Source organism: Oncorhynchus tshawytscha, linkage group LG06 (assembly GCF_018296145.1).
Source record: "Oncorhynchus tshawytscha isolate Ot180627B linkage group LG06, Otsh_v2.0, whole genome shotgun sequence".
NCBI classification, from domain to species: Eukaryota; Metazoa; Chordata; class Actinopteri; order Salmoniformes; family Salmonidae; genus Oncorhynchus; species Oncorhynchus tshawytscha.
Genome location: NC_056434.1, coordinates 13,398,941 through 13,408,495, shown reverse-complemented (window position 1 = coordinate 13,408,495; position 9,555 = coordinate 13,398,941). Strand labels below are relative to the sequence as shown.

The window sequence follows — 9,555 nt, the reverse complement described above, 5'->3', positions numbered from 1 at the left end:
TGTCACTGCATGGCTACAACAGACCACCCCGCCCTCTCCCATCCCCCAAAAACAAGAGCAGAGCTACTGACTGCTTACACACGTACATACTATATATCTATACAGCCCATATATACCCTCATTCATATGGTTCATATGTCTATATTCATATATAGTACCAGTCCCCCCAGCTGTCTATTGGATGTGCTAGCTGGAGCTCCAAGAGAGTAGCTCTCGAGAGTAGCTCCTGGTACACGTTGTGTTTGTTTATTTTTCTATTTCTTCTCATCGTCCCCACTTTGCCGCAGAGGGGGGAGACATCACCTGACTAAATAAAAGAGCTTCCCTCAACCCTTTGTTGCCGTAGCCGACCTGTGGAGAAGGTCCGGCACAGAGACCTAAGAGTCCCGTGTACATGTGTGTATAAAGCTCTGCTGGCGTCACATGTCCCGAAACGAGAGGAAGATCAGAGCTCTTGTTTCTTTTGTTCTATGGTTGTTACCGGACTCTGTTTTCGGTTCAGTGGCTCACGGAGGTAGAGGTTTTAGCTGGGTCAGATACCAACCAGTTAATAGCTCTCAGTCTCCCCACCCTACCCCAAACCAGACCTACCCAGCACCCACCCTGAGGAGGGACACTCCCCCACAGCCAAGAGTCTGAAGGTCTTCACCCCACCACGGGGCTTTTCCAGGGACATCAGTGCAGCTGAAAGACCATGCAGAGGAGAACAACCAACACTATGAACTCACAAGGGACCAGAGAGGGGATGGGGTATTCATGTTTAATATCGGTCAATCAGGTGACATATTGAAACTGGTTTAAAGCCTGCAACAAGAAGAGAAGTATTTCAATGAGAAGCTTGTGAGAAAACCTCTGACTGGGAGGCTTGTTCATGTTACATTTTTGTATAGAGGTCATTTCAGTTCAAACTAACGGTTTTACAATGCTATACAATGCAAAAGGGCGAAGGTCTTTAATCCTACAAACTGACTGGAGACATCTATCTATCGTCAACAGTGGAATATTGAATTGAGGACAGTGCAATTTCGTTGGATAGTGGTTGGATAATTAAATATCTTTGTAGGATATGTCGTTAAAATAGTTGAAAATCATATATTTTTCTTCCTAGTCCATACACACCTCTAAAATATCGGGGTACAAAAAAAAGTCAACTAGCACGATGGTCTGGTGAGAAAATAACAGATGTATTGAGCTTTTGTTGTCTTTTATTTGTTTGTTTGTTCATCTTGTAAATTTGCTAGTATCGTAGAATGTAAAAAATGTAAATCCCTTTTAGAAATATTGTCATTTTAAACAATCCATTTTAAAGCATTTCTTGCAGCTTTGAATCTAGTCTGCTATTAATTTTAAAAAAGCAAAGTGATTAACTTATTTTAAGAAAGCACTTGATTTTAAAAGAAATAAGTAGTAGTTCAAATTTCTCATGAGGCAAAATCAAGAACATACAATGCGAACAAATATCGAAAACATAAATCTCCACTTTCGCTTGAAAAGATCATCTAATACCGGGCATCCAAGTTCTGGTTTGCCTGTTTGATTGGCTAGGCCTTCTCTAAGCCTTGTCCAATCAGAAGCACTTGTTCCTGCAGTTGGTTTATGGGCTGGGAGTCTAATCAGAGGATTGTAGTTGAGTGAGAAAGAGTGACCATTTGTGTTGAAAACACATTGATATCTACATCAAGGCAAGATTGCAACGAGACGGCGAAGCTTTTCAGTTGCTTCGCATGCAACTTACCATTTTATTGAACTTTTGTTTTTCTTTCCTATACTATATATATATATATACATTGTTAAGACTGACTCATCCACCCTCGATCAAAACTGAATAAAAGTATTACAAATGTTTTTTTATCTGCATGTTGTAGTGTTAGTGACAAACCTTTACATAGATTAGAGTTAGTGAATAAAGACACAATATCCTATTCCCAACATCAGGCACTTGCCAATAGACTCTGTCTGTTTGGCCCTTCGAGAGGCTTTTTTTTACTGCTGGCCTTCACAATCAACCAGCTTGAACGTCTTTCAGACTCTTCTTCGCTTCTCATCATTTCCGAATCGTTTTTCCTCTTTCGTTCCCTCTTGAAATGATCAACAACAAAAAACTCTAACCTTAAAGTATATATTTCGTTCGTATGTTCTCTAATTGCACGAAACAATTGTTCCTCATAAATGTGCCTTGAGCGATGGTCTAGTCCCGAGCTGTTGCACAATGTTCCAATGTGGAGAGTTGACCTTGTTTCTTATTTGTTTTCATCCCCCACCTCCCATTGTGTAGAAACTGAATCAGCGTTGTTATACTGATAAGAAACATGAATGATGAAATGGAAGACATCTCAGGCCTGTACGACAGCACACTATGATGCAACATGGAGGTGCTGTGTGTGTAGCAGACCTGAAACACTATATCTGTCTTATACTGCTGTTTAACTAGGCCAGCGTCAATCACCCCGACATGGCCCCCTTTTTACTCATTCCGTAAGTAGAAATAGCCCTCTTTATATCTTGAAGATAGTTTAGTTAACCCCCCAGTCATTGACCCTTAACCCTTCTTTGTGTTGAGAATACCAATCTATAGATATTTATGGATGTTGCTGACATTTCTAAATGGAAACTTCTTTTGGCTTTGGAGTTTTCCTTTTTTTAATATATTTTTTATTCAGAAATGAATAATGAAAAAGAATATGCAATAGCTGCTTGCACTCATGTAGACAGTCACTTAGTCATTTGTTTGTGCTGTTTATTTTTTTATTTTTTTTAACCACAGTTAGGTTGCACTTGACTGGCTACATGGTTGGTGGTCGGTCCCTTAGGCAGACCCACTCCTGGAGAACAAAGGGCTCGCAAAGCCCAGGCAGCCTCGCTCGGGTATTCTACTTTCTTTGTTTTCAACACTAACAAGCCGACCGCAGAATATATTAGGTTCTCCTTTTTTGGGGGCGTTGGGGGTTCACAAGCAAGTCTTAAACAAGTCAAACTTCCTCTCCATCACAAAATCCACATTTGACAGACAAAAAAATATGACGTCCAACAAATAAAAATGCCACTTTCTATTTCCTCCATTTCAACAGACTTCCTGACATATATTCATTGTTTACCTGTTGATCTGTTCAACACCTGTTGATCTGTCTTTAACATTTATGAGTTAAACAAGTCAATGATGTGTTTTTTGGGGGAAGCCTTGGTGATGGTTTAGTAGTAAGACTTCGTGGGTTTGTGTTTGTCCTTTAGTATGACAGTTTTTGTCTTTGTTCTTGCCTACCCTTTAGCGATGAGTTGGGCATTACTTTCCTAATTATCTGCACTAAATGTGAAACAAATGACAATAGTGAGAATTATTGAAAAGAAACGGCTTCCACGGCTTAAAAGCGAAGGGAAAAAACAATTGCACGGACATTTTTTGTCACAAAAACTCATTGTGAACAGCCTAGCATCTAATCAGCAAGATTTGGCTGTGTGTGTGTAAGATACGACAAAATGACACCCTTTTTAAAGACAGAAAAACTAAGCAATAGTTTGGGCAGTCTGTTTTTGTTCTTGTGTTGTGTGTAATTTAGTTCTGGGTATAGAAGTGGGGAAAAGAGTTGATGATGACAAAGGAACACCTAAAAAATGACAAGGAAGCGATGGAGCAGGCAGGGCTGAATGCCCTGACTGTGGGAGACGTGGTGTTTGTATGTTGTATAGTTTTATTAATTACACTGATTTTAAAGCTGCCCTATTTTATAATGCAGGACTTTTGTAACATTGATTAAATGAGGAGAAAAACTAGTGTTGTGAATTTTCTGATTGTTTGTATTAAGGCCACAGTCATAGAATGGGGTTTGTTTGTATTAAGGCCACAGTCATAGAATGGGGTTTGTTTGTATTAAGGCCACAGTCATAGAATGGGGTTTGTTTGTATTAAGGCCACAGTCATAGAATGGGGTTTGTTTGTATTAAGGCCACAGTCATAGAATGGGGTTTGTTTGTATTAAGGCCACAGTCATAGAATGGGGTTTGTTTGTATTAAGGCCACAGTAATAGAATGGGGTTTGTTTGTATTAAGGCCACAGTCATAGAATGGGGTTTGTTTGTATTAAGGCCACAGTCATAGAATGGGGTTTGTTTGTTCTCTGGGAACTGGATTTAAGTTGAAAACTTTCCCGTTTTCCTTTTTTTGTTTAAAAAATGTATTTAAGGACTTTTTCTTCTTTTGATGGTATAGCGTATTCCTATACTTAAGAAGTATAGAGAATTGAGGTGAAAAGCCCATTGTAAATGGATGTTACAGTATACTGTATGTTTTGAAGGTTATTTGTTGCATCAGTGTTGATGAAGGTAAATTTAGGTAATTTTAAGGAAATTGGTAAGAAAATATAGTGTTTTTTTATGCATACTTTTTTTTTTAGTTTAGGCAGAAGACAATGACATAGACAGGCAAAGGATGCCCCTATTATAAATGCATCTAGGCATCTTTTTTTCTGTTCACCATTCCATGCAGGAAAATAAACAGCTTGATATGCAACATGATTCTTTTCCTTTTTCACATATTTCCTTCCCTCTCTCAACCCTTTTATTGATTTATTTGACCTTTATTTAACTCGGCTAAAAACAAACTCGTATTTACAATGAAGGCCTCCCGGGGAACAGTGGGTTAACTGTCTTGTTCAGGGGCAGAACAACATATGTTTAGTTCGGGGATTCGATCTAGCAACCTTTCGGTTACTGGCCCAACGCTCTAACCACTAGGCTACCTGCCACCCCACTTCATCACCAAATAGTCCTCATAAACCGTGGGTCCTCTCACACCACTTTCCATTGACACACTCTCTTGCTGTTCTTCATTGCATTTGCAAAACACGGTTACCGCCAACAAACACACACCGCTGGCCTAGATTGGGGTGAGTTAAAAAAATAATATTGTACAAGTTTCCTGAAACTTTGTAACAGGAGCTGCATGGGAAGGTGTGTGGAATAACCTGTACACAACTTATCTGCAGTCACCCTCTGCTCCCTCAAACTGGGAACCTCAAAGATTCTGATGTTTAACTGAATTGGCAAGCTTTAATTCACATTTTGTGCTAATAGAGACATTTTTGGAATATCATCTCAAGAAATTAGAGTTGACAATTTAACCCACAGGGGCCTCAAACACTACTGACATTTTCAGTTGTACTACTTTTCTTCCATCTCCTCAGGTAACCATATCCTAACCATAACCTAACCATTCACCACCAACATATACACATTTAACTCACTCAAGATGGCCTGGCTAAGAAAAGCCTTTCCCTTCACCCACATCTTATCTTGTTCTCAACATTTTGCCAAACACCCTTTGGAGTGTCTCTGGAACCGAGTTGAGCTGTAATGCTGAAACAAATAACTGGGGAATACCGTAACGTACAGCAGAGGGTGGAGAGCCAATACACGGTTGGCGATACCACACCTGAGTGGTAGCCCTGTGTACGTACAACCGTATCAGATCTCCTTTAGAAGCCCACAGACTCCAATAGTAAAGACCACTAAGTAGTCCTAGGAGAATACACTGCCATCTGACAGAGCAAAAGGACCCAACAGAAAGAGTCATTCCCCAAAATGAAGGATCTGGCTTTGAATTGATCCCTTAGTCTCTTGATGAAGCTCTCCTGTAACAACCCTGTGTAGTCTCGTTGGAGAAGTATGCACTAGGTAGTCCTGGAGAAATAGAGGGGACACCGAACGGTTCATATTGACGAGCTGTTCAGTCCGGGCCTACAAGAAGAGCTTTCACACCATCCTTTTCCCATCCAGTCATGTCAGTTAGGCTATTTTATTTAACCTTTTTCTTAACTAAGCAAGTCAGTTAAGAACAAATTCTTACCTTACAATGACGGCCTACCCCGGCCAAACCCTCCCCTAAACCGGCCGATGCTGGGTCAATTGTGTGCCGCCCTATTGGACTCCCGACCACGGCCGGTTGTGATACAGCCTGGGATCGAACCAGGGTCTGTAGTGACGCCTCTAGCACTGCGATGCAATGCCTTAGACAGCCCAGCCACTCTGTTTCATCCCCGTGAAACGACATCTATTTTGACCACCGTCTGAGGAATTCTGCCCGTAGATCAGGAAACAGAGTTGAATAACGGCCAGGCTTTGCGGACGCACATCAAAGGCCTTTCTTGTCTTTCGTCTGTACAAATTCTCGTGGGCATTGTTGATGTAGTGATTTTCCATTTGTAGAGTCATCGGTTTAGGGCTGAAGAATCCTAATACAATGTTTCATGCTGCGACTAAAGAAACAACACGTAATACTTTTCAATCCATTTAGACACCTAAATATGTGAAATATACCAATGGGTGTAATACATAGGCAGAATGGCATTCGCTAACGGTGACATGGGAAGAGCTTCAATGAACCCTGAGACACTTCTGTCCAGAGACACATGATACCAACTGAGCTCTTTTCTCCCTGGCATTGAACCCAGATGGAAAAGTTACCGTTTTATACATACGGAAAAATTCAACAATACGGCCCGAGGAGGTGTGGTATACGGCCAATATACCACGGCGAAAGGCAGTTCTTATACACGATGCAAAGCGGAGAGCCTGGATACAGCCCGTAGCAGTGGTATATTGACCATATACCACAACCCCCGAGGTGTCTAATTGCTATTAGAGCAGTAAAAATGTATGTTGTGTCATACCCATGGTATACCATATACCATGGCTTTCAGCCAATCAGCATTCAGGGCTCGAACCACCCGATTTATAATTTAGTTTAGGGGTTGATCATATTTAGAAAATGAAGTAAACATTCTTCACATTGTTGTCTGTGTATAGAACCAAATTCATTGCAAAACAATAGGGAGGTACAGTATGTTACATTTTCATTGAAGGGATCACAGAAAGTAATTTAATGCGAAGGGAGTTAACATGGAAGCTGTTCCATAGCTCTCCACTCTAATGAATAAATAGTGTCACTAATCCTTTGCAAAGATATTTATTTATCCTCTTGAAAAACCATTACATGGTGCTAAGTAGTAAACCAAGCCGCTGAAGGAGAGTGAAATGATCAAATGAGACAAATTGAACTTATTATCCTGCTTTCTGACAAAGTATAAGCCTAGCAGTTTAATCTGCATGGCAACTATGCACTGATTAAATATATATCCACATAGTATATATACACATATTATCCATGTATATGTGTGTATATTTCAAATGGAGATCTTTGGTATCTACTTTGCCTTCTTTTATGACAAATTGTTTTCTTTTCGAGATCCCAGCTTAAAGATCAAACAAGTTATATGAAAATCTAGAAGAAACCAGCATATGACATGATATATGAAGATGTAGTGCCTGTGAACTGTATTATATTGCTCTACTGAATATGATAATTGTTTGTAATTGTTTCAATCTCTGAACACCAGTAGCCTTTGCTGTCTGTCAGACCCCTCTGATTATAGCTCATGTACAATAACCTTAGAGATGGAATCGCATGCTCTTCCATAATCGCCTAGTAAGCTGTTTAGAATGTATCTAGAAAAATGAATTTTATGTTTGTTTTTTTATTTTATCCTTCCCATCACTTATACTCCTTCTCTTATCTCCCTAAACCTCAAATGTTTTCTTTATTTCTACCATCCTGACTCCATCCTCACCCGACTTTTGAGTTATCAAGTTTTTTGGAGGGTATCTGGTTGCCATGAGAAGTATCTTCATGTTCATGTCAGTGATTTTGTTGCACTCCTTCCAATCAACCTCATTGACTTTAGCCGGTGATGGTACCATGATGACTAGGCTAGGTGTTCAGTGGAGCCAGCTAGCTAAGATCCCCCCCCCCCTACACTCCTTAGGCAATCTGCACCGACTGACCATCAGGACTAAGCTCTCTCTCTCTCTACTGGGGGGGACGCAGAACTCCAGAACTCCCTACTCTTATCAAGTACAGGAGTACCATTGATGAGAACCATGAGAAGCACTGCAGCTCCAGCGTGAATCTCCCTCACACGCTCTTTGTTAAGGGGGCGGAATCAATGGCTGCAGTCATTTCTGCTCCGTTCAGCACTATTGAGGACAGAATCCCTCATTGAGCCGCCGAGAGGCCCGAAGGTGGGCTTTCTGAGAGGCCTGCTCTTATGGAAGCACTTCAAAAGAGAGGCAAATCAGTGCGAAGGTGGATGGGAAAGTTCCAGAAAGACAGCTAAGCACACCTAAGAGACTCTCGGTTAAACAATGCTAATCCCCAATCCTGTTAGCTCAATTGGCTCACCCAGGGATAGACTTCCCAACATCCTAACTCCCTATGTTCCAAACTGGTCAGCTGGTCAACGTGGGAAGCAGCCCTCTTTGAAACCAACATTTAAGCAGTAGGCTATTTCAATCTGACGTCACTTTCCTTCATATTACAAGTGGACTTTAGTAGACTAGTCTTGAACCTTTTTACATCAAACCAGGAGTGGAACTATTGTAGACACCTGTTCATATGGTGCGTTAGTGAATACCGCAACTTCCCCCAGCCTTGAGTCTCAAATCTCCACCATGGTCAAACTAGCAAATACTAACGAAGGTCAGCTTGAGTGAACCTGAGTGACAGAGGGAGGAGATCAATGAACTCCTGGTGCAGTCTGAGTCCCACATCCTTATCACAAAGGCTTCATATCCCAGCATCCACGTCACCAAGACTTCATATCCCAGCATCCCCGTCACTGCCTCCGCGAGTCCTCACAAACCACCATTCCATTCGGTCCTCATAAATCACAATCAAACGTTTTAGGATTCAACAGATAAGTGAAACTGACTAATACCTTGTGCCTCTACTATACTTTTCTGGAACAGAACAGTGAACCATTGAGCACCTATTGTTTGTTGGATGTTACTAGCGCCATTGTTTATTGACTGCCATTGTATGTTCTGTTATGATGTAGAGTTGTTGTTAACTGTCGGTTGTCCGAACACCTTGTGTGACCGTTGTTTTTTTTCTGTTTTCCTTTTTACTGTTGTTTTTTTATTACTGGTGTAAAATCATCTTTCTCATTTCCATTAGTGAAACCATCATGTCCACGCAGAATCAATTACTGGAATCAAGATATGCATTTCCTATGCAACAACAACAACAAATATCTAAATAAAGTCGCTAATGCTGTATTTCAGTGGCCTTGTTACTTATTTCACAAATGCAAGTGTTTGTATGGTTGTCACCACATTTGTGTTTGTGTCAAACTGCTACTGTTTACTCACTGAAATACTGAAGGGATGGAAAGATACAACAAATGGACCAAAAAAGGCTGAAATGTGTTCAGTAATGAAAGGTCATTGAAACATAAACAGTATAAATCACATCTAACTTTTTATATACATTCTCAGAACTTAATCGACTTACTTTCCAACCTGGCGTTTTGGTGCAGCATTAAAACGCCTTTGTGGCTCATCTCAGCACTTAGTGGTTTGGCGGCAGGTAACCTAGAGGTTAAGAGCATTGGGACAGTTACCGAAAGGGTGTTGGTTCGAATCCCCAAGCCGACTAGGTGAAAAATCTGTCAATGTGCCCTTGAACAAGGCACTTAACTCTAATTGCTCCTCCTGTAAGTTGCTCTG

The 9,555-nt window shown here is 40.8% G+C and overlaps 1 protein-coding gene across 6 annotated transcripts in view; it reads left to right on the top strand.

The window, feature by feature from the left end:
• The window catches only part of LOC112252062 (nuclear factor 1 A-type), a 357,068-nt gene extending 347,963 nt beyond the window's left edge, over positions 1-9,105 (top strand). For all 6 annotated transcript variants that reach the window (XM_042322993.1, XM_042322995.1, XM_042322994.1 and 3 more), the window contains one exon: positions 1-9,105. This exon is cut by the window's left edge and continues 160 nt beyond it. The gene's annotated coding sequence lies outside the window, so the exon portion shown is untranslated.
• The last annotated feature ends 450 nt before the right edge of the window (positions 9,106-9,555 follow it).